Genomic DNA, 23,670 nt, shown 5'->3' with positions numbered 1-23,670 from the left:
GAAATTGACAGGCAAAATGTTCTCTGTCTTAAAACTACACCCTGCAACACCACTAAAGGCAGGCAAAACAGGCTGCACCATGTTAGGAGCAACCCAGGGTTCAGCTGTTCCTTCGAGCCCCTGTCTAAAATCCAGCTCGCTCATGCTGCACTATATCCACTCAATGTCCTTCTCTAAACGAGGCACTTCATCAGCGCTAATTGTAGATTAATCATCAGATAATTCCTCTCTCTAACAGAAAATTAATTACCAGAATCTTGCACTTTGTCCTCTGCCTCAGATTCAGAGACAAGCTCAGACCTATGTACGGAGGCAACAACCTGTTGTGTCATCACCTGCGGACAGCCATAATGGTTTCTAATAAAACTGTCACAAAAAATAGACAACTATAAAGCAACACTGGGTCAAATTAGAACTCCAAAAACGGTGACTGTATCGAACAGTAAATACAGCTATTGAAATATAACAATCTGGAAAGAAACCATCATTATATAACGCCACAATGAACGTTCAACTACCACAAGATACCTCGATACCTCTTACTTGCGACATACAGCTAGACTGAGGATCAACTACACCTACTCTTCACAGACACAGCAAGCACCACAGATATCTCACTAGACAGGAAAAACAAAAAAATGACACTCAAGACCATACATATAGATCTTGTACAAATCCAAACGTAAATGGAAAATAGAACATAAGCAATTCATGCTAAAATTATTACAACAGTAAAAAAATATTTCAGCAGGGAAATGATACACATTTGAAGTAAACCTTACATATAAACGTTTTCTTACTAAACACATGGAACTAAACAAACTGGAAATCTACCAACGCCAAAACTGCAAGGAGGATACTTCAAAAGAACAGCAAAACCTTTGCACTATAATAAAAGGGAAAAAACATTAAGGACACAAATGCATATGATAAGGAATAAAACAGTTCAAAGAGGGTCAGGCAGGAGTAAAAAATGGCCGATCTACATCCAAGGGAGCACAAAGTGAAGGCAAAATATTGGCACCCTAGAATGAAACCAACCTTTACCCCAAAGGCAGCTCCCTCCACATACAGAGACGTATTCCCAGGTGCCTTGTGGGTTTTCAACCGCCCCCCCCCCCCCACCCTACAGGGATAATTGACCTAAAAAAAACAGGCAGTCACCCCGGGAGGGTGGAAGCAAAAGAAAAAATTATCTCATCAGGGGATCGACCCTTGCCCAAGGGGCAGCTCCTCATAAACATAATTATTATATGTGCCCCTTGTGTCTTCTAGTGGGTTTTATTTTCTTGATCCCTGGTTTTGAGTGGGTTTCCAGTCCACCGGCACCCCCGGAGGGCAGATCAGCTTTAAAAATGACCAATCTGCACCTGGTGGAGGGGAGGGAGGCAGGAATGTCTTCAAACATATTGCAGGCAAATTGGGAAGCAACCCGTATGCTTCCCCCACAAGAAAGATCCCTTGTGGCCTATTGGCCGCATTCCTGCTGTGTGATGGTGGTCCTACCGGCGATCTTGCAGCACAATTGCACTCAGGAGACCCAGGGGGGAAGGAAAACTTCTTCCCTTTCCTCCGGTGTCTCTCTACCCTCCCGAACCACCACACAGCAGAGCACTTATCGATCAATGACCTCTTACCCAACCACGCTGGAAGCAAATGGCTTCCTACGCATCCCCGGCACCTCTTGATGACTTTGGCTGCAGTGCGCATGCTGACGTCATCAGATTGCATGGGGAAAGGCTGGGGTTGGCAGCCGAATCGCTTCCACTGCCATCCCTCCTGCAGGGGCTCGAGTACCAGTAATAAGGACGTGTCTAGCACGTCTTTAGCACTCAATGAACTAATAAAAAAGCAGTGCTTAGAGGTGATGGGGTGTGTTGTGTGCTGGGAGGTGAGGGCAAGGCGATGCAAGGAATTATATGTACAGGGGAAAGTAAAAACAGGGTTCCAAAGAGGAAAGAGATGTTGCTATGAGCTATACGAGAAGGGCATGTGTGTAACCAAGAGACTGCAAAAGAAAGTGCCCTGAAGAACACACACACGTCCCTTTAACCTTTTTTTTTTCAGTGAATTTCTATTTTTTTTAATGTAAAGTGAGATATTATTGCAATTCCTAAGTATAACGTCACTTTAAACTTCAGTTTTGTCAATGAATATATATCTATATCTTCGTGATTGTCAGTTGTAGGTAGCCCCTCCTCCACTTTTATCTGTTGGCTCTTAAGGGCTCCTCTGCCCCTTAAAATTACTTCTATACAGAGGTCGCTATCCACCTGGCTGCAGCCTGTTCGTTTCTCAGCCTGCAGACTGCCAGACCTCCCTCATCTGTGGCAAATTGCAGACGAGTATTAGTGAAGGTGAAACCAGCTGACAGGAAACAATGACAGGTGGGATGAGCCATACCAAGAGCCCGCTCGTAGCTTTGACAGGAAGTCACGAAGTAAACCCACATCAGACTTTCCTGTGAGCACCCCGACATGTCGAATGCTCTTCTATACGACCTTAACATCTTCATGCAGTCAGTGGTATGAAATAATGTTCGCACCAGTGATGGATTTTGTGTCAGTCTCTCAGGAAGGATGTGGTTTTTGCTTCATGGTCTATTTGTGTCCATTTTAATGTTTAAAGGATGATAAGCATACGGGACGGCGTCCACTAAAATCTCACAGAGGCGAGCTTCCATCAACTTTCCGGTACTTGCACTCCGTACAGTGGCACTTCCTGTTTCCTCCATCTCTTTGTACAAGTGAAACAGGTAAGAACAGGCTCTTGACTTGGAACGTCTGCCTGTCCTTTGAGCATGCTCATGGTGTCTGGACTCAAGTTGTTGGATCGTTTTTTAAATATCTTTGTACCAAAGTCCCCGTTTCTTTCTTTATACTTCTTGTAATGTGAGTAGTAATGTAAGAGGACAGATTTGCATTTAGATATCACTTCCTACGTTATCTGTTTTTTTTTTAAAGAGTGTACCTCTCTATATCCTGTTACCAAATCCAAAGATTTTTCTGAGTATTCATCACGATTTGTTTCAGCAATACTGCAGTGGGCTGTACATGAAAATGTTCTAATTTTAACAGGTCATTTCTCACTGCTCCCTAAAGGGGCAGTGGTGGAAGTGGGCAGGATCTGAGAGACACGACTTGCCCATACTTTTTTAATATAAGAAGAACAGTTCCCCTACTGCTTATGAAATACGCTCTGGAAATGTAATAGGTCTCGCCTTTTTTTTTAGCGTTGGAGCCAGGGACTTAAGTGGGACGGGTCTCACCGGTGCTGAGCACCGGCAGTTTTGTAAAGGGGGCCTCAAAACGGGTCTCTATCGGGCTCTGTGTTGAGCCCTGGCACAGGCGGTCCGTTTGTGTCCGGACTGCATTGACAGCAGGCACATCGGTGTGTGTGTGCTCACACTGCTCACTTCTCACGAGTAGAGGCGTTACGGTAAGATGCCAAGTGAGCGTAGGGGGAGAAGGGAAATCCTTTAAAGAGTCATTTTCTCTCTGGATTTCCCTTCTCTTTTTGAAACTCAGGAGCAGCAACATTGTCATGGTGTCACCAGGGCTTTAAGTGGAAGCTTTTTCAACATTATATACAAGCCATAGTTGCTGCTTATTTATCTTCTGCAACCTACAACCACTGACAAAGCCAATAGTCCTGACGTGTTGTAGGTATGATGTTACTTGTTGTATGATATATACCTGGATGAAATGACAGAAACAACAAAATACAGGTCGGGCGGCACACTATGCTAAGCACAGATTTTTAGGTTAGGTGTTTTTAAGCTACGCCCTTAATTACATTGGCCACGCCCCTTTGAGAGACTCCCCAGTTTTTTCATCCCACTTAAAGCCCTGGTTAGAGCTATTTGGTATTGTAAATGGCAATGTTTTATCCCTTTGTATTATAGAGTGTATGTATGTGGTGTATAGTGGTATTATGTGGGTTGTATCAGATTAGTTAGTTGTGGTATAGTGTGGTGTGGAATTGTATGGAGTGGATTTGTGTAGTGGAAATATGGGGCATACCATGCTGTGGAATTATGTGTATAGCAATTAAATGTTAGTAAGTGTCCTGGAATTATGTAGAGTGAGAGTGTATGTTATGGAGTTTTATTATGTGGAATGATATTGTGCTTTGTGGTGTGGCATGTTGGGGATTTTAATTATGTGATGTGTTATTAAATTGTGTGGAATGATGTGAAATCTGTGGTGTGGATTGGGGGTATATGGCATGTTGTGGAATTGTGTTTTGTATTTGAAATATCTTGTTTGGTGTGAAATTATGTGGTGTGTATTGGAAATGTGCGTAGTTGAATTGTGTGGCCTGGAACAGTGCTATCATATACGGGGTAACCCAATGGAAGTCCAAGGACCTGGGTATCAAGTGTTACAGACAAAGTGGTCCTAGACGTTAATTCTGAAAACAGTTACTGGTACTTATTTAGTAGTGCATAATTCATTTTCTATTTCTCATGCGATTTAATCATGCATTTGCAAACATTTTTGAAAAGCAAAGCAAAAAACAGAGAATACAATAGCCCAAGAAAACTGTAATTAGTCCAACAAACCACAAAGTAGATTTTGAATGTCTTAAAATAGAGAGGAGTCTCAGCTATTTATTTTTCAAAGAAGAAGACGCATAGCCATCAGTGCTATGTGCATGGAGCTTCGATACTACAGTGCCCGTGGATTTTGATAGTCTATCCACCATTGTTATGTCGATTTGAGATACTTAGGGCAGGCTCGTTGTTTCACTCTAAGGACTCCTTAACCTTAGACCCACAGAAACTAAGATCACAATTTCCTCAGACCCTCTTGGTCTTTTCTATCTCACACTAGCACTATACTTTTACTCTATTCTGTGCACGCTACTTGATGGTAACCCCGTTTGCTTTTTCAAATTTTATAAATATGTATTAAACAATCATGAGGTTTTTTATGAAAAATAAATAGCTGAGACTCCTCTCTATTTTAAGACATTCAAAATCTACTTTGTGGTTTGTTGGACTAATTACAGTTTTCTTGGGCTAGTGTATTCTCTGTTTTTTGCTTTTTAAAAATGTTTGCAAATGCTGGAACAGTGCAGCATTGAGTGACATTATGCTTATTGGAATTATGTGTCATCATGTGGAGAGCATTTATGTGGATTGCTGGTATGTGGTATTGAATGCATTTATGTGGGGTGTACTTATGTTGTATTGAGTAGAGTGTAATTACGTGGAGTGTAATTAATGCAAATAATACATCTCTTAACACAGCTGTTTGCTACCATTCATGAACCACAAACAATGTCACAAGGCGAAGTGACACTCATAATGTGCATTGTTGAAAGCAAACGATCTGACTTCCATGTACCAATGCTTTGAAATAACATTAACGCCTGTCTAGATTAGTGTGTGTTATCTCCAAACCACAAAACATGAACTCAAGCACTCATCAAAACTACATTCATATCATTAGCAAGTCATGTTTTGGACGAAGTTTCTGAAAGTACTGCCATTTGTCCCCAAGGCTTCCCTGGTTGACATAGGTACTCTTGCAAATGAATGACCAAATATGCTTTTATCCATAATGAACGACTTAAAATTAAATTTATTTAATTTATGTATGCCCTTTTTTTTAGGAACATATCCATTTGATTTGTTTACACATATACAATATTATTGAAAGCAAGCACACTTTCACATTTAGAATTCAAGCGAATAGAAAGCATTGGCAAATTAGTTTGAAACGGAAATGTTTCTCTTCTGGGCAGAGCTGGGAGAATTCAAAGTAGAAAACATCCATTAAAGTGTCAGTGTCACTTTAACCTATGGGCATTTTGGGTGATTGACAGCGTTTAGGTCCCATTTACTGTGGAGACTGTATGGTTCGTGATAAGATCTCTGTAGACTAAAGAGCCAGCCAGCCTGCTTTCTTTGCACATTGTCACTTTTGCTTTAGGCTTTCATCCTATGTGTCGAGAACTATTCTTGTTTCACTTGCTTTCACAACTGGGGGCATGTGAAATGCAGCGTGTCTTTCTCTTGTTATCTATATTTTCAATTTGCATGCATTGCGTTCCAATTACAGTAAACCCCCCCATTATGCCCACTCCACCAAGAAGCGTAGTTGCGCCGCTTGGAAATATGCAGCCAGGTCTGGGACTCCTATCCCGCCCTGTTCAGGGGCCAACATCGCCAAGCACAATTTCAGACGTGGTTTCTTCCCGTTCCATATGAACTGTGACAGCTCAGATTGCACCTGTTTTATCCAGCCCGGAGGGGGACGAAGGGGGATTGTGCGGAAAAGATACAAGATCTGGGGGAGGACCGTCCTCTTAATCGCCACAACCCTATCCAACCAAGATAGCGGGTAGTGTTTCCATTGCCCCAGCTCGCGCCTAATTTTCTGTTGCAGCTGAGAGTAGTTGATGTTTACCGAGGCCGATGGGGAAGGGGCCAGCTGTATCCTGAGGTACGGTACTGCCTCCGAGGCCCACTAACTAGAAAACACCTCCTGCAGGAGGGCACGAGGGGGCACCGCCAGCGACAAATCAAGGGCCACCGATTTAGTCATATTAACCTTGAAGCCCGAGACCCGGCCGAAGTTCGTGAGGTCCTCAAAACATGCCGGTAGTGAGTCCCTAGCGTTGGAAAGCGAGATCAGAACATCATCCGCATAGAAGCTGATTTTATGGACATCGCCCCCAAACTTGATCCCCTGCACCCTCGGGTCTAGTCGCAGAAGCTGCGCAAGGGGCTCCATGTAAAGGGCGAAGAACAGGGGGGACAAGGGGCACCCCTGCCTCGTACCCCGTTCAATCGCAAATTGAGGGGACGTAAACCCGTTAAGCCGGACCGTGGGGAACTTGTAACAGTTCATCACTCGAGTTCGAAACTTCGGGCTCATACCTGCCTTCTCCAGAACCTTCTCCAAATAGGGCCAATGGACCCTATCGAATGCCTTCTCGGCATCTATGGCCAGCAGCATATACTCCCCAAGAGAGGCCAAGATTCCGGTATAGAGCTTAAGATCAACGTTTAGAAGGGAGATAGGTCTGTATGCCCCACAGTCGGCGTGATCTTTGCCCGGTTTGGGTATCACAGGGATGGATGCCTCTAGCAGATCCCTAGAGATCGCTCCCATCTCCGAGAAGGAAGTAAAGAGGCGAGCAAGCAGCGGGGCTACTTGGGCACAGAATGTCTTGTAGAAACTCGCCGGAAAGCCATCCGGACCCGGAACTTTGCCCACCTTGAGATGGGAGATGGCCGAAATGACCTCCTCCGGATGGACATCTCTCTCTAGATACTCATCCTGGTCCCGCGATAGGGTCGGCAGGGGAACAGAAGCCAGGAATTCTGCTTCCTCTTTGGCCGCCGGAGGATCCGCGGAGTAAAGGTAAAGAGCTAGCGACATCGTGGTCCTCCGTGTCTCCTCTACGTATCTCCCAGACCTCCCGCCGCTGCGTCACTTCTTGTAGTGTGTGCGCCAGTAGGCGCCCACATCTGTCCCCTCCGGTATAGTATGCATGGCGTAACCGCAAGGCCGCAAACTCCGCCCGGTCTAGATCTAATGCTGCTAGCTGCTGACGCGCCACCTTCAACTGCCTCCAGATTCTCGGGGCTCCCGTCCTCCTATGCATTTGTTCCAGTTCCCTGGTCTGCTGTGTGAGTTCCTCCCTTTTAGCTGCCTCTCCACATTCTCCGCCGCCGAAATGGAGATGAACTCCCCCCTAAGAACCGCTTTCAGCGCGGCCCACTGTGTAGCCAGCGTAGTTTCAGCATTGCTGTTATGGGAAAGATAGTCCCCGATGGTGCGCTGAATTTTAGAGACCACCTCTTCCCTGTACAGCAATGAGTCGCCACACACTGCGCGAACTCTGCGCTATTGGCATAGAGAGGACCAATGTCACAGGCGTGTGATCGGAAAGGGAGCTGTACCTATGTCGACCCTAGTGACATGTGCCTGGATAGATGCAGAGACAAGCAAATAATCTAAGCGTGCATATGACTTGTGTGCATTTGAATAGTACGTGTAGTCCTTTTCACCTGGGTGGAACGCGTGCCATAGATCTAGGAGGCCGAGTTCTGTCAAGCGGGCCAAACCCTCCGATGTGAGAGCCCCAGCCTGCGAGGTGCACTGACATGACCTATCTAACACATTGTCGAAAACTAGGTTCAAATCTCCCCCCAGCACTATATAACAGTTAGTCGTGGCCGTGATCTCCGTGAGTGCCCTATGAAAAAACTTTTCCTGGCCCTCATTGGGTCCGTATACTGTGCCTACCGTGAATGTAGTGTCCCCTATCAAGAATTTATACACCAACAGCCTCCCCCTAATTTCCGCAGTTTTATCTAGCACGTTACCCCTGAATTTTTGGGCCACCAGAATGGCTACCACAGCCTTTTTAGTAGGGTTCAAGGAGAAAAATTGAAAGGGGAATTTACGGGAACGAAGGCGGGGAGGAGATGCGTCTCTTGGAGGAGGCAAATGTCAGCTTGGGATTGCTCCAAACAAAGCAGGACCGCCTTGCGTTTGACTGGGTTATTCAGCCCACGTACATTAAGCGTGAGCACTACAAGATCAGTTGCCGGCATCTAACTGGCGGGACTTTGAACCAGCCATCGTAGCGCCCTAGAAGCCCTCAGCCGCGGCACTCATGAACCCCGCCACCTCCACAAGCTCCCAAGAAAAATACTAAACACAACCCCAGACCTTTGGAGGACCATGGACCATTCCCCCCCACCCCATCCCACCCCAACACCCCCCCCAACTTCACACACATTAAGTCCTTCATCTACAGATGAAAGGTAGAAAGTAGCACGGGGTAGTCCAAAGAATCTTCCAGTGGTCTCCCTCCCGCCAACGGTCTGGCAGCCAGAACAAGAAACCAGGGCCCTCATTAAGCGTTAGACCCATCACCCAGTGTGTGCCGCACTGCCATCCGTGGCGACCACCTCCACTGCCGCCCTTTGGCCTGCTGCTATCTTCATTGCCGGAGGCTTCTTCACCCGTCGTCGTCTCCTCTGCTGGCGCCACTGAGGCTTGGAATCGTCCATCGCTGACGCAGCTCCCTGACCCTCATCTTCCTCTGCGGGTGGTTTAATTCCCAGCAAACGACAGGCCTCCGAGACCGAGCGAAGCTGGTACTGCTTGTTCTCCATCTTGAAGACCAGTCTGAATGGGTGACCCCAACTGTAGGGAATGTTCCGTTGTTGCAGGGGAGACGTGACAGGCTTGAAGAGACGGTGCTTGTGCAGTGTAAGAGCCGCCAGGTCCTGAAGCAGCAGCGGCGACGTGACCTGAAACAAAATTGGGTGCATCTGTCTTGCCTTCTGCAGTATTTCCTCCTTTCTACGGTAGTCCTGGACACAGACTAGAATGTCTGGTGGTGGCGCCGGCGAAGCCCTTGGGGGACCCGCCCGGTGAGCCCTGTCTAGGCGTATCTCCGATTCCAGCGGGCGCCCCAGAACATGATTGAAGAGCTCCCTAGCGAACCGAAATGGGTCCTTGGTAGCCTCGGACACTGCAACGTTCCGAATGCAGATGTTATGCCTTCTGGAACGGTTCTCCAGATCCTCCATGTGCAATTGAAGGTCCACCTGTTGGTTATGGAGGCGTATGATTTCTTGCTGTAGAGCCGCAAGCTCAGTGTCCTTGTTATCGCTTTTGCTCTCCAAGTCCGCCACACGCTCACCTATCCCGTCCACCTCCCGACGCACTTCCTTGATTTCACTGGCAAATTTTCAAGGTGTGGATGTCCTCTCTCAGCGTCATGAAAAGGGATTCTAGAAACGCTTTCGTAATGGGCTATGAGACGCCCTCCGCCTCCGGATCCATCTGCGCCGAGGCCAACGTTGTCGCGTCCTTCTGTTGGGCTGCCTGTGCCTTTGCAAAGAATTCCTTCACTGTTTTCTCCTTGCGGCCTCTAGTGGTGGGCATCGCCCGTAGCTCGTTCCAGCGCCGTTTCCCCAGTACTCCTATCCGCCCGCGGCGATGATCCGAGCAATGACAGGCCGTGGCCCTCTACCGGGTCCCTGAATCCCTGGCACGGGGTCACCTTCCTCTTAGTGTCGCGAATCCGGTCGCTCCGCTACCATCACCTCTAGCCCGCTCCGAGGTAATCCCGTGCCTCCCGGCGCTCTTCACCTACTTGGGGTCGGGCCTCAAGCCTCTCCAAGGACTCTTGGGCAAACCCGTCTCTTCACCCGACCACCGCAGGCTGCTCTGAATCTGGGCGTAGGACCGTCCGCCCGTCACAGGCACATCACCCTAGTAGTCGCTAGTCCTCGCAGCATGGCATCACTTCCCTGGCGTGTGGGTCCACCGTCCCCGGCCTCTGCTCCTCACTCCCGCAGGCTTCCGTGGCCTATGACGCACCAGTGCACCCACCAACAATCTCGCATGCGGCCGGGTCTCCCTCACAGGCCGCCGCTCCGCCGGTGATGCCCACACTGAATTGGCCTCCGCTTTCGAGCCACCTCGTGTAGCACCCCTCTGGACACCAGCCGGCCCAGGCGGCCTCCTCTCGCCAGCACTAGGTGCCACACCGTTCATCAAGCACACAGTTGGAGGGCTCTTGTCGCTCACCGTGGTACCTGCGCCGTCCTGGTCCTACCAGTCTTAGGGGCGTCGTCATCTCTCGCGGAGCATTCAGGAATCATCGAGAGCCACTTCCACCCAGCGATTGCTCCGAGCTCCGATACAGACGAGCCCAAGATGGCAGCCTTCTCTCCCTCCGTAGCTCCCCGGCCGCCAACTGCTGCTGTTCTCCTCCTTTGCGCGGTATCACTCCCCGCTGCCGGCACCTCTCCCGGAATCCCGCACTCTGGGCTGCCCCAACAAGCCAAGCCAGTATCTGGGCTGGCGACGGCACTCTCTCGCGGCCACTTTCTCCGCCGCTCGATCCACTCCCCAGAACCTGGGCAGGCCGCGACTCCGGCGCAACAAATTCCGCCTCACCACGGCTCGACTCTGTCGTGGCAGCGGCACCGGGGGCCCCACAGGTGCTTCCTGGCTTCGGGCACCTCTGTTCTCCCAATCTAGGCACCCTGGGCAGCTCGGGGTTAGATGCTTTATCGGCCGTCAGCGGGAGCTCGGAGAATCTCCGTCCGCTCACGTTGCCATCTTGGCCACGCCCCTTCCACTCGGTTTTTATATATCTTTGCTGGAAATCATACAGTGTTTAAAATTAAGAATTGGGGGCGTGGCTGGCCGAGCTGCGAAATGGACGCTTCTTAAGCGAGCTCTGCCGACCGGGAAGAAATCCTGAACGTAATCCTGCACATGGTGAGGCTATAGCGGTGCCAACAAGCCTCTCTGAGCTGGGGGAACTCTGGTGCCTGCGCTAGCACTAATTTCACGAAGATTGCAAGAGGAACGCTGGGGATACGAGAGGCTGGGCTGCAGGTCGGCTGAAGCGCTGGAGCGAGGTCAAAGCGAGGAACGGGCTATCTCGAAAATCAAGCCTGCTGCTGTGTGGGTCTACCTTACCAGAAATGCTAAAGTCGGCGGATGGCAGTGCTGGAGGCCAGAGGAGGAAGCTGCTTATGTGCTGATCCCCACGGTAGCAGGCAGATCTGAGGTGCCACCGGAAGCCAGCGGGCTCTGCATCTTCCCCGGGCGGGGGTGACACGCCCGGAGACACCGGCTGGTTCGAGTGTATCCGAAGAGGATTCCGCTGAGAACCGGCGGCCACCATTTTGGTGGATTGAAGCCTGAGCCCGATATATAGTGACTCTGTGGTGGCTGGCGTCACACACGGACTCCCCACAACGTGAACACATAGGTCAGATGAAACTATATTGGGGGTCACTTATGCTATTAATCGCTGTGCCTTAAAGACTGTGATCACGCTGCATGCATAGACTGTATTGGCCAGGAGATCTCCTTATACTAAAGCTGTGACGGAGAAAACGGATTCAGATCTGAGGGCGGGAACACTGGATATAGAGCTCTGTCTGGATAAGGTGCGGGGAGAGAGAAGAGTCTGGGCCATAATTGCGAACTCCTGTTTACTGCGGTTGTGCTGGCCGGACGGATGAAAGCAGACATCAGGCGGGAGCCCTGTCTTCCCTGCTCGCAGGCTAACTATGGGCCCATAAAACTGTGGATATATAGCGCGGGAAGCGCTGCCTCTGCCTGCAGTGGAGCACGACATGAGATGTTCTCGCAGTTCGATCTGATGTGCATTGTTTAGTGATAGAATGTGGCCAGGTACAGTGGACTGAAAACCTACAGTGGTAGTGCCCTATCTTTTGAAATTGTGGGTGCACAGCTGACGTGCAGCTGAGAGAGTGGTGAGTGGTGCTGCAGTGGTGTGGTGCAAGTACTGTGCGCATTGCTGGCTTCTGGTGACATGGGCAAGCCCAACACTAAGCAACCCAAGATAAACTTTGAAAACAAGTGCTCTACCAGGCACACTGACCATGACCCTGATGCGCAGGGCGGCCTAACCCAAGGCTCACAGTCAGAAGATCGGGGGAAGATCTGCGAACATTAATGGTAGAAATGCGCTCCAGTCTGCGCAACATAGACACAAAGCTGGATCATTTGACCACGAAACTAGGCTGGACAGCTTGGAGAACAGACACACTGAATACCATGAGTTTCAAACTGAAACAAAGGAACAACTACTGCATATGGATAAATTATTAAGCATCATAAGGGCCAAGAACGATGATATGGAGGCGCGGTCCAGAAGGAACCACCTCCGAATTACTGGTATTCCAGAGACCACCGCTATTTAAAAAATGGAAGTATTCATGTCGGATCTCCTACATGAACTGTTTGACCCACACCTGTCCCCAGTATTCGTGTTTGAAAGGGCTCATAGATCTCTGGGACCGAGGACCCCTGTCGGCGGAACGCCACGACCAATACTGGCCAAACTTCTAAACTACCAGGACAGAGACCTTATCCTGCATTTGGCAAGGGAAAAAGGACAAATCAATCACAAAGGAAATAACATATCCTTCTACCCGGATTTTACTCCGGTAGTGCAGGCCGCAAGCAGAGAACTTCTCCCAGCTAAGCGTATTCTCCTGCAGGCACAGATCCCTTACTCCCTGCTCTACCCGGCTAAACTAAAGGTCTCGCATGATGGTACTGCCCACTACTTCAGGGACGCTAAGTCTGCGCTAAAATTCGATAAACATGTAGACAGTAAAAAATCTAAAGATGCCAAAGCTAGAGAAGGACGCTCTGAGGGCCAACTAAGTGACAATGATTGATATGTTGCCAGTCTGCTGCCTAGCCTAATTGTAGTATTTTAAAATGTGCTTTGTTGGTTTCAATTTTCTGTCAAAGAAGGTTGGTCTCATGTGGTTCATTGTAATCAAGTGGCTCCATATTGCGAGGTGCTGATCCCCAGAAGCCCAGGGGCTCTATATATAAATGATCCTTCATTTTCACTGGATGCGGCGTACTGCCTACCCGCATTACTCCCGGCCACCCTGTGAAGACAGGGGAGTCTGCCAGCTTTACCTCGCCCCCATGGGAAGCCTCCCTATATTCTGTTTGCAAGTTTTCAAAGTTGGAACTGGGAAGGGTATGCTACAACCTGATTGGGGGGTTGGAGTGGGTGGAGGGTGGAGGCAGGGTTTTGTTTGTTTGGTTTTATGCCAGTATGCCAATGTCGGACGCATTGGAGTTATAAACTGGAATGTCAATCAGATGCGGGGGTCGGGCGTAAGATTGGGTGGTGAGCGTCTCTTGTGGGAACACACGCTAACGCATTGAATGTTCTTACATTGAACGTTAGGGGGTTGAACGAGGAAGGCCAGACTAGTGCATGCCTATCTAACAAGACACAACATTGACATCTGCTTTATGCAGGAAACACACCTCAATGTGAAGCCGTTGCATCGGCTACGCCACAGCAGATGGGGAGAAACACATTCAGCTATTTATTCCAACTACGCACAGGGAGTGGCAATACTTATTCGAAAGGGGGTTGACTGGTGGGGAGACACTACATATATTGATCCTGAGGGAAGATGTGTGATTCTGAGTGGGCGGCTGGGCGGTAGATCTATAATACTAGCAGCTGTGTATGGCCCGAATGTCGACTCCCCTGATTTTTTTCGTGACATTTGGTCACGGATCAGAGCACACGGCTGCCACACAATAATATGGGGAGGCGACTTCAATGCCATACTGAATGATGATTCCGATAGAAATGGCTTGAATCGTCCCCTACATCGTCAGGCTAGTATGGCCTTACAAGATATCATGTCTGATGGCGATCTATTAGATGTCTGGAGGGTCCGCCACCCTGGGCTCAGGGAGGGGACATGTATCTCTAGCCAGCATGCGGTCTGGTCCCGTTTAGATTTTTGGTTGGTGTCGCTGGATGTTGCCACCTGGACACTTGAAGTGACCCATCTGATGTGCTTGCTATCGGATCATGCCCCCTGTTTGCTTAAATTGTCATTGCCAGGCATACCCCCGCGCGCTTTCACTTGGCGACTACCCCCACATGCACTACTGGATGAGGCCGTCAAAGAGGAGATCAGATCTGAAGTTACAGAATATTTTGCTCTTAATTCTGGATCAGTGAACACCGAAGCCTCGCTATGGGAGGCATTTAAGGTTGTGATCAGAGGACAATGTATAGCACGGCAGGCTGGTGTGCTTAAAGCTATCAGGGGCACTATAGCTTACCTAGAGGGACAGATAAGGGAACTTGAAGGGCAATTTTACTCTAGGACAGACCCCGCTACGGCTGAAGGGGAAACTGTTGGAGTTTTCTCCATAGGAGTCGCAAAGGGAGGTAAAATTTTTGGGCAAATATGCCGAGGCTAGGCGATATGGCGAAGGTGACAGGCCGGGCCGCACGCTGGCGGGTATGATCCGTCAATCCAGATCCACTACCTATGTGCACGAGATAAATAGTGCCAATGGAGACACCATTAGGGGCCAGTCAGAGGTTCTCAACGAGTTCTACACAATCTATTCTTCCCTATACACAGCCACCCAGACTTCAAATCCAGACGGCATGCAGGAGTTTTTAGACTCTATTGCCTTGGTGTGGTTTAACAATACACACATAGTCTACATGGACCTCCCCATTACGGTGGAGGATGTAACACAGGTCATAAAAGGTTTGCCACTAAATAAAGCCCCGGGACCCGATGGTCTGACGACCGCCTTTTACAAAATGTACGGAGAAGAACTGGCCCCCAGATTGCTTATGACACTGCTGAAGCCTGACAAGGCAGAAATGGAGGTTGACTTGTACAGGCCACTTTCCTTGATCAATGTAGACGTAAAGATATATGCTAAATTGCTGGCGATTAGACTTCAGCCACTACTTCCGATGATTGCTCTCCCTGATCAGTCGGGGTTTATCCCTGGACAGTCGACCTCGCACAACTTGCGTACATTGTTCTCAGTGCTGTACTATCTCCACCCAAGTGTTCATGCCGCTGCTGTTTTTTTTAGACGTGACTAAAGCGTTTGACACGCTTGAGTGGCCATATCTATTTACAATATTGACACGTATGAGATTGAGCCCTCAGTTTATAAATCGAATCCGGCTGCTGTATACAATGACGCTAGCCTGGATCAGGGTCAATGGTTTAATATCTGACCCATTCCAGATATCGCGGGGCACGAGACAGGGTTGCCCTCTATCACCCCTACTCTTTGCTAATGCTATGGAGCCCTTGGCTGCCAGAATCCGGCAACATCATACTGCAAGGGTGATAGGTTTCAGTACACGTAGCTTACTGATCTTGCTTTATGTGGATGACGTAACCCTGTACATTGTAAACCCCGAAGAAAATTTGGATCAGATTCTTCGAGAGTTCATCAGATTTGGAGGGCTGGCTGGCTTCTCCATTACCTGGGCGAAGTCAGTAATTTTTCCATTAACTGATGGTACCCCGGTGGTGACATCTGAGTTTCCGCTAAGGTAGGAGGCTGAGGCAGTCAAACATTTGGGGGTGTGGCTGAGCCGTAGTCTGCAGGAGATTTGGAACTTGAACTTTGGTAAGGCATATACATGGTTGGAAGGTAAGGTTGCAATTTGGTCTAAACTGCCCCTATCCATTGCGGGGAAAGTGGCGCTGACAAAAATGGTCATTTTGCCGAAATTCCTATACCTGTTTGTGAACGTGCCGATCCCCCTCACACAACACTTTTTCTCACGTTTAAGATCTCAATTGTTATTCCTGTTGTGGGCGGGTGGACAGGTCAGGGTTTCGTGGGACCTATTGACACTTCCATTACGACAGGGTCGATTGGGCGCCCCGGACATGCAGCTCTATGACATATGTGCCCAGGCCCAGTTTCTTCATTTTTGGGTGCACCAGATGCCATATAAGTCTCATGTGGCGGTGGAAATTGACGCGGTGGCACCGGTGCCACTTGAGGTGGCGCTATATCAGAGGGCACAACTTCACAGGGGAGATGTAGACACAGCAGGTACCCTGCGATGGGCGTGGCAAGCGTTCCAGAAGAGAGTTAACATCCTGGTGCTGTATGCGCTATCTATACCACTAGCACGCAATCCCATGCTGCCCTGCATAGAGGGGGAGGGGTGAGTAAAACCCTGGTTAAAAACATGCAATTACACACCTTTGCTGACTTATATCTAGATGGCGAGTTTAGGCCCCCCCTACTAGGACTGAGGATCGTGAAGTGTCATTTGCAGAGCTGTTTCTAAATCACAAACTGAAAACTGCATGTCGTGCACTCTGGGCGGGGTTTCCTGAGGCTCCCCCAGTATTGCCAGCTTTAGACAATGTCCTGAAAATGCCTTCCTCATGTAAACTAGTCACGCGCCTATATACCAACATGCAAAACACAGCTCCGGTAGTTCAGCCAAAGTCCCTGCATCAGTGGAATAGTGAACTTGATCCTCCATTGACAGAAGGACACTGGGACTTCTGCTGTAGGGAGCTGACCGAGCTCTCCCCAAATTATAGACTTCGCTTAATTCATTTAAAATGTTTGCATAGATATCACAGGACACCAATCAGCCTCTGCCGCATGCGACTAAGGTAAGATGACAGGTGTTGGCGCTTTGGATACGCACCAGCATCCTTCTTGCATATAGCATGAGATTGCCCAAGGCTCAGTGTGTTTTGGCAGGAGATATTTACTGTGGAAAATCAGATAGTTGGCAGGACAGATGCCCCATCCCCGACGTTGGACCTGCTTGGCTGCGTGAAGGACGCACCACCCAAACAGCACAAACTGCACGCACTCCTTTTACTGTACGCGAGACGACAGGTAGCTATTCGCTGGGGGAGAAAGAGGGTACCAAAGTTCCAGGACTGGTTGTCCGATGTGACATATGGCCACACACAGCTTGGAATATTCTGGAATATTCTGGAATCTGATGCCCCCGACTTCAAGACCACAGGATATTTGGGAGCCCTTCTTGTGCTGGGCGCGCACCAGAGCTGAATCCCCTGTGTCCAGCCCAGGTGCAGTTACTTAATGTTATGTTTCCTTGATACACTGGTCTAGTTTGCTATGTGGCTGTAAGATTGTCATCAGGCATGCTTCTGTACTGGCAAGTATAGATAATGTATGCTTTTTTGTTCGCCTCTGATGTTTAATGTAATATATGGGTTCACCCACGAGATGGTTAACGCTTAAATTAAGGTATATGTGGATATACTGCTACCTGACCTACAAGTGCTGCTTCTTTGATGTATCATTCCTTCTGTGTAACTCCAATGATTTTCATTATAGAATTTTGTACATTACGGAACGACAAACTGGCTGGTTCTTGGTTGGAACATCTGTTTCTTTTGTTTGTACTTGGATTTTGTATAAACGTCAATAAAAACGAATTTAAAAAAAATCTGAATTCACTCCTTCTCTCTGATTAGGCCCTATCTGCTTGGAGTAGCGACTCGTCTTTTTCATGCATTTTGTTCATTATATAAGATACACCCTTATAAGAAGGCGCCCGCCATAGACTTCGGAACTTCGGAAGTAGATCAGCATTCTCAGCTGTTCTTGGTTACTGGGAATAGTTGCGGGTATATAAAGTCGATTCAAAAGACGACCTTTACCCGTCCCGTCTTCTACTGATGAGGAATACTCCAACTGATTCTGGTAAGCCACCTAATGCGGGAATCGATACGCTACTATTACTCATTTGGGGGAATTTTTTTAACCACAGATTCACATAGAATATTGATGTTGTCTCTGTTCTAGGTCTGATAAGCTTAATGCTTCACAAGCTGGGTAACTGGTCATGCATGCCTCTCCTTTGTTTGTAAACATGGTTTCGTAAGTAATACACCATGGTTATTACTTTCCTGCGTAACTATACCATGTAGTGCACGTGTTAAATAATATTTTATTATAACCTTAAACAACTCTCTGATTCAGACCGGCTGTTGCAATTGTGCAATCACTCCTTTCATTACCTTGTTCCCTGACCTGGGACCTTGGATTGCTCAGACTGGGCGTAATCATACACCCATTCGTCCTTCTTTTTAGATAAGGCGCTAATTAAATCTCAAACATAGTAAGTATTGAGCACCATTCCTAACTTATAAGCATAGCCTCTATCTCGCCTTGGGGAATATTAATCCGATTGTCTTTCTCAATACAGATACCTTTTAAGACAGTAGTATTTTCTTACCCTTTATTCGGCTTGCCATGTGGATTATAACGTTAACAATATAAAAGATTCATTTCGGTGGTAAAACCACATGAATATTAGGCACACAAACTGGGAATATGGCTCCTCTTACTGCCCTCGTAATTTTTCCATCTTGACTTGCAGTGGCAGCTCCTCCATTGGGGCGTGTGTGCATCGCCCCACTGCTTTCTCGCCGTGCGAGAAGGCAGAAACATAAATGGTAATAACTACCATGTTATGTTTCTGCCTTCACGCACGGCGAGAAAGCAGAAGTGCCTGGTTGGGGTTGGGTGGTCCTGCTCGAGGGCAGTGGGGGAGTGGCTTGCTCACTGTTGTGGGTACTGACTGTTTGGTCGGCCCTGGAGCCGACCAAACAGTCAATACCCACAACAGTGGGCAAGTCACTTCCCCCCCTGCCCTCGAGCAGGACCGCCCACTCTCCCTTTTTTTCTCTGTGTAGGCTGCAGCAGCCTACATAGAGTGTAGTGTAGTTCCTATATTCCCAATAGGCTCTGCGCATTGGAATAATATACCCTATAGATTTGACGTAGGACTGAGGTCTACTAGGTCACTATCAAATATATTAGACTTAATTGTGACTGCCAGCTAGCTCAAAGGTCACTAGAGACTTTCTCGAATTCACAAGAAGGGATTAGTTTCTGACAACTGCATAAACATGACAACTTTGTTTCCCCAAGAATAAACATATCTTCATAGTCGTGGAAACAATAGATAAATATTTTACTTAGTCAATCGTGCATGCTTCGTTTCATCAGAGGTGCAGAGAAATAGAGAGACAGGCATTTTTCAATAAAAGGATTTATTGAACAGTCTTCTTTCTCTTGCAAGTAAAGTGAACTGGTACAATCGTAATACTGGTTGCAAAGTATAATGCGTACAGTAAGAAGAGTATTATAAAATAATACTGTAAAAGCATTGTATGGTTTCTAAACCATAGATAAATACATACATAAATAAGAAAGGTTAAAAAGTACTCAACTGGTGCTCCTAAAATACGCCTACCCCAATGTACCTAACCTAAGTCTAGTACGAGGGAAGAAGTAAGTGTGGTGTAGCATAGGTTTAGTTTTTCTTTGCCAAGAATCTATCCAAGATTTCTCTTAGGGTCTAATCAGCTCCGTACCTTGGTTTTAGAATGGAGGAGGTCTGGTATCTCTGTCCCGGGACTCGATTTCCCAACACCCCGCAAGGGGAGCTTGGAAACACTGGAGCTGGATTCTCAGGGAGAGAAATGCAGCCTCTTGATCAATGTGTCAGCTGGAGGGTCGGCTTACTTCGGCACTTGCTGTAGCGAGCTGCGTCGGGCAAGTAGATAGTCAAGCTGCTCCGAACCACCGCGTGTTTGCTAGGGCAAGTGTAGACATATTTATACTTTAAAGGTGCCTAGTTTGACGTAAAGTCTGGCATAATAACGTCATCAAAGAACCCCAAGGGAATGGTAGTTCTTTGAAAACTCCATGAGTTCTTGGACAAATCAATATTCAAGCAAGGGGATGTCCCTGACTGCTGAAGCCGAGTTTTCCAAGAAATCATTGTGGCTTTTTGGAACGAGTGGAAGTAGCCATGCCTGTATTTGGACTGCATGGGTTATGTCTAAATATGGTTATGATGTCTATGCCTATATAAGGGCAAAGCGAATTGTACCTATATAAGGGCACGAATCAGTAAATTTCGCTCAGATCCTGAAACGCTATACAACAAGAGAAAATAGCCTGGGTGGGGTGCGCGCCCCTGTGCCTCAGCAATCAAAACGCTGCCATTGTAGCATTATGATTGGCGAGAGGAGGGAGGGAGGCTGCCTTTCCGAGATGACGAGGGCTACAGGTCGGAATTCGAAAATGGTGGACGGCAGGAGCGGGAGTCGGACTCGGGACCCATCCAGAAGTGGGACGGTAAGTTTTATTTAATATTTTGCTTTAATTAAACCCTTCCCGCCTCCCCCATCCTCTCGCGACGACCCCATTTCCACCCCCCACCCACCCGCCCGTCATGCCGGCCGAGACTGACCACTACTATGGCTCAGTGACTTGAACACTCTCTGCTGAAACATGCAGAGATCGGCGGGTCGGGAGTTGGAGTCCCAGGAATGCTAACTGAGCCGGGCATCCTTCGGAGGTGAGGACATGGAGTGTTATTAAATTCGGTAATGATTTCACATGTTATTCAAAGTGCTCAAATATGATGGAAATGCTGTAGTGAGTGCTACATAAGAAATGAAAAATTCTTATTAAAACAAAGATATGGCAACTGGTCTTCTATTTGTCACCAGCTTCCCGTTTGTAACCAGCCTTCATCTGACTTGTGTTGATATATATTTTGTTTGGGCATTTGTTGTGGTTTGAGTTGGCCAAACCCCCGAAGCCCAGTTTCCGCGTGCTTTAATCTAGTACGCATCGCATTGCCAGCTATTACACACACAGCAGCACAGCCATCATTCCAGCTCAGTGCAACAAACCAATGGGGGCCCGGAGGAAAGTAAACAGGGGCCTTTGAAAAAAGATTGGAGGGGACATTATTAAAAATGTTTTTTTTTACATAACATTGAATAAACTATCTGCAGATGGTCCGGCAGCAGATAAACCAGAGAAACATTTTGTTCGTGCAGCACAGAAAGATACGCCGCCTATGAGACCAGTCCCAGGCAGCACTACTGTTGGCATGATAGCAGACGACAGCTGAAGACAAAGGGCCCCGCGTGTGACACGCAAGCAGACAACGTTTGCTGCAAAACTTTTCATGGAAAGAAAAACACAGAAACAGGTGGGGGTGGGAGATATGGCACGGAAGGAATACCACTCCGGGGCACCAGATAATTAATGTCAAATTAGAAGAGAAACAGACAAAATTACATGCTGCGTCTGACTCCTAGCACAACAGCTGCGCACGAAGCGCTCTTTGGTTAATGCAAAACATGCTCACAGACATCTGAAGGTAAGCGGCTAGGTCGGGAATCTTTTAATGCAAAGTACTATTGGGCACTAAGAAGATTTTAGTGCATGTGATTTATAAAGATGCAAACAGAAGCAATTTTCAAATGTATGCGTTCCTTTTTGATTGAGAAGTTAAAGTCAGATATTTCTCAGTCGTTCTACGCTCGCTCGTCATAGTGCAGTACGGGAATATTTTTTCGCCGCATAACTTTCAAATGTCACCAGCCGCCACTGTTGACTTGATACTTCATAACCCTGGGTTTCTCTCACTTGGAACTGTGTGACCATTCTACTTCACTTTACTTTAATGATCCGCAACTTTGTCTCTCCTCAGCAACCTGTTAGGTATTTAAACTAAACACAAAGATGTATAAATTATCAGCAAATAAATACTAATAATGAAAAACGTTATCTTCTTTAAAAAACTGTATCTTCTTAAATAACTGTTGTAAATAGCTTGTGATGGTAAATGCCTTGTCCTATGACTATTTGTGTATAAATATATTTATGATTGCATATCGGTTTGTTGAACCAACAGTCGTGAAGAAGTCCTTCTGATAAGGACGAAACTTGTCGGCATCATGTTTTAAAAACTTCATTGAAATAAAAGAAGAACCTGGAAGAATACTTGTGGACATGGATTTTATAAATTTTTTTGTCTAAGCTTATCTGTGGTGCACCTGTGCAGTTATGTTTAAATAGTCTCGGTAGTGGCCAGGGTCCAGAGAGACACGGACGAGTGGGCCTAACTGATGCTTTCACTTGCAGGCTGTGGGTGCTATTTAAGAGGGTTTCTCTCCCTTGCTCCTTATATGTGCTGCAGCATTATCCTTATCCACTGCTGCCTACTTTCTTTACTGCCCTGCAGACGCACATTAACCCTTTCCTGTGGGCTGAGAAGGCCCCGGGGTGTCCTCCAAAAAGTGCTGATTCTCCACATTCGAAGCAGGATTGGCGTGGGGGGGAACGTCGTTTACGACGCAACTTTTAGCACGCAGTGCTATTACAACGTGGTCTTTAAATCGCATTCTATTACAACGCATGACTCTGGGGGGCGCTCAAGGATAGGGAATACTTTTAATTTACTATCCAACACCTTCCCTAGTGTCAACCGGGACTGGTGTTGGAATAGTAAATTAAAATATTCACTATCCAACACCGTTTTCTGTTATGCGTTGTAAAAGAATGCGTTATAAAAAACGCGTTGTTACAGCATGCGTGCTAAAAGCATGCGTTGTAACAACGTACATCCGGCATGGGGAGATGTTAGGCTGTACTATTGGGACTCACAGCTGGTCAACATAAATGACAGGTTCTGGGCGGACAGGGTTGACCTGGCCCACAGACTATCACTGCTCCAGCGTCACAGGCTACTCTCATTGCTGTAAGGTCGGGCGCTCCTGCACTCCCTACCATCTGTTACACAGGTCTCCATTCACCGTCACAGAGGCAACTCCCCTCTGACATGGGATGTAGCTGGTGGAAACGGCGGCATGATGGGGATCTGACAGTGGGATTTGATTGGCATCTCCACAATGGATGATGTTTTGAGGGATGGGCACATGCAGTCTTTCCAACTACTTGCGGGTGAGTTCCACCTGCACTCCTCACTGATTTAGCAATACCTTCAAATGTGACAGGCTCTGGAGAGCTACAAGGATAGACTGGAGGCTCTCCCCGAGTTCAACCCGATTGAATGCAAGTAGGTCACTGACGAGCTCGGTGAGTGGGGCATTTCCAGGCTGAATAAATCGCTTGTCACAAACACACCAGATCCCCTTGGGACCCTGAGAGGGCTGTGGGAGGAGGACATGGTGCCCATTGAGGATGAGGAATGGGTGGGGGTAAAAAAGGCCTCAAGGACTCTTGCTATATCCATGCACTTCCCCTTGATCCAATTCAAGTATTTTCATCAAATGTATTGTTCCCTGAAGCATCTCTGGCATATGGGAAATTCTCAAGACCCTGCATGTTTGCAATGTAGCTTCTCTCCAGGCTCCCTCTTTCATGTCCTGTGGACCTGCCCAGGCACACAAGCATATTGGACTGCAATTGATAGTCAGATTGGGTGGGTGGTGGGCATACCGGTAGCGCTCTACCCCAAGATCATGGGGACAGTGGGGTACTCCAG

At 47.7% G+C, this 23,670-nt stretch overlaps 1 protein-coding gene across 1 annotated transcript in view; it reads left to right on the top strand.

Annotated features, from left to right (window-relative positions):
• Positions 1-2,460: 2,460 nt before the first annotated feature.
• Positions 2,461-23,670, top strand: part of ARHGAP9 (Rho GTPase activating protein 9) — a 744,735-nt gene continuing 723,525 nt past the window's right edge. The window contains exons 1-2 of the mRNA XM_078688987.1: positions 2,461-2,522; positions 2,629-2,755. The gene's annotated coding sequence lies outside the window, so the exon portion shown is untranslated. The remainder of the gene's footprint in view (positions 2,523-2,628; positions 2,756-23,670) is intronic.

The sequence above is a fragment of the Lissotriton helveticus genome, chromosome 1_1, assembly GCF_964261635.1.
Source record: "Lissotriton helveticus chromosome 1_1, aLisHel1.1, whole genome shotgun sequence".
Lineage (NCBI taxonomy): Eukaryota > Metazoa > Chordata > Amphibia > Caudata > Salamandridae > Lissotriton > Lissotriton helveticus.
This window is presented reverse-complemented; position numbering and strand designations above follow the sequence as displayed.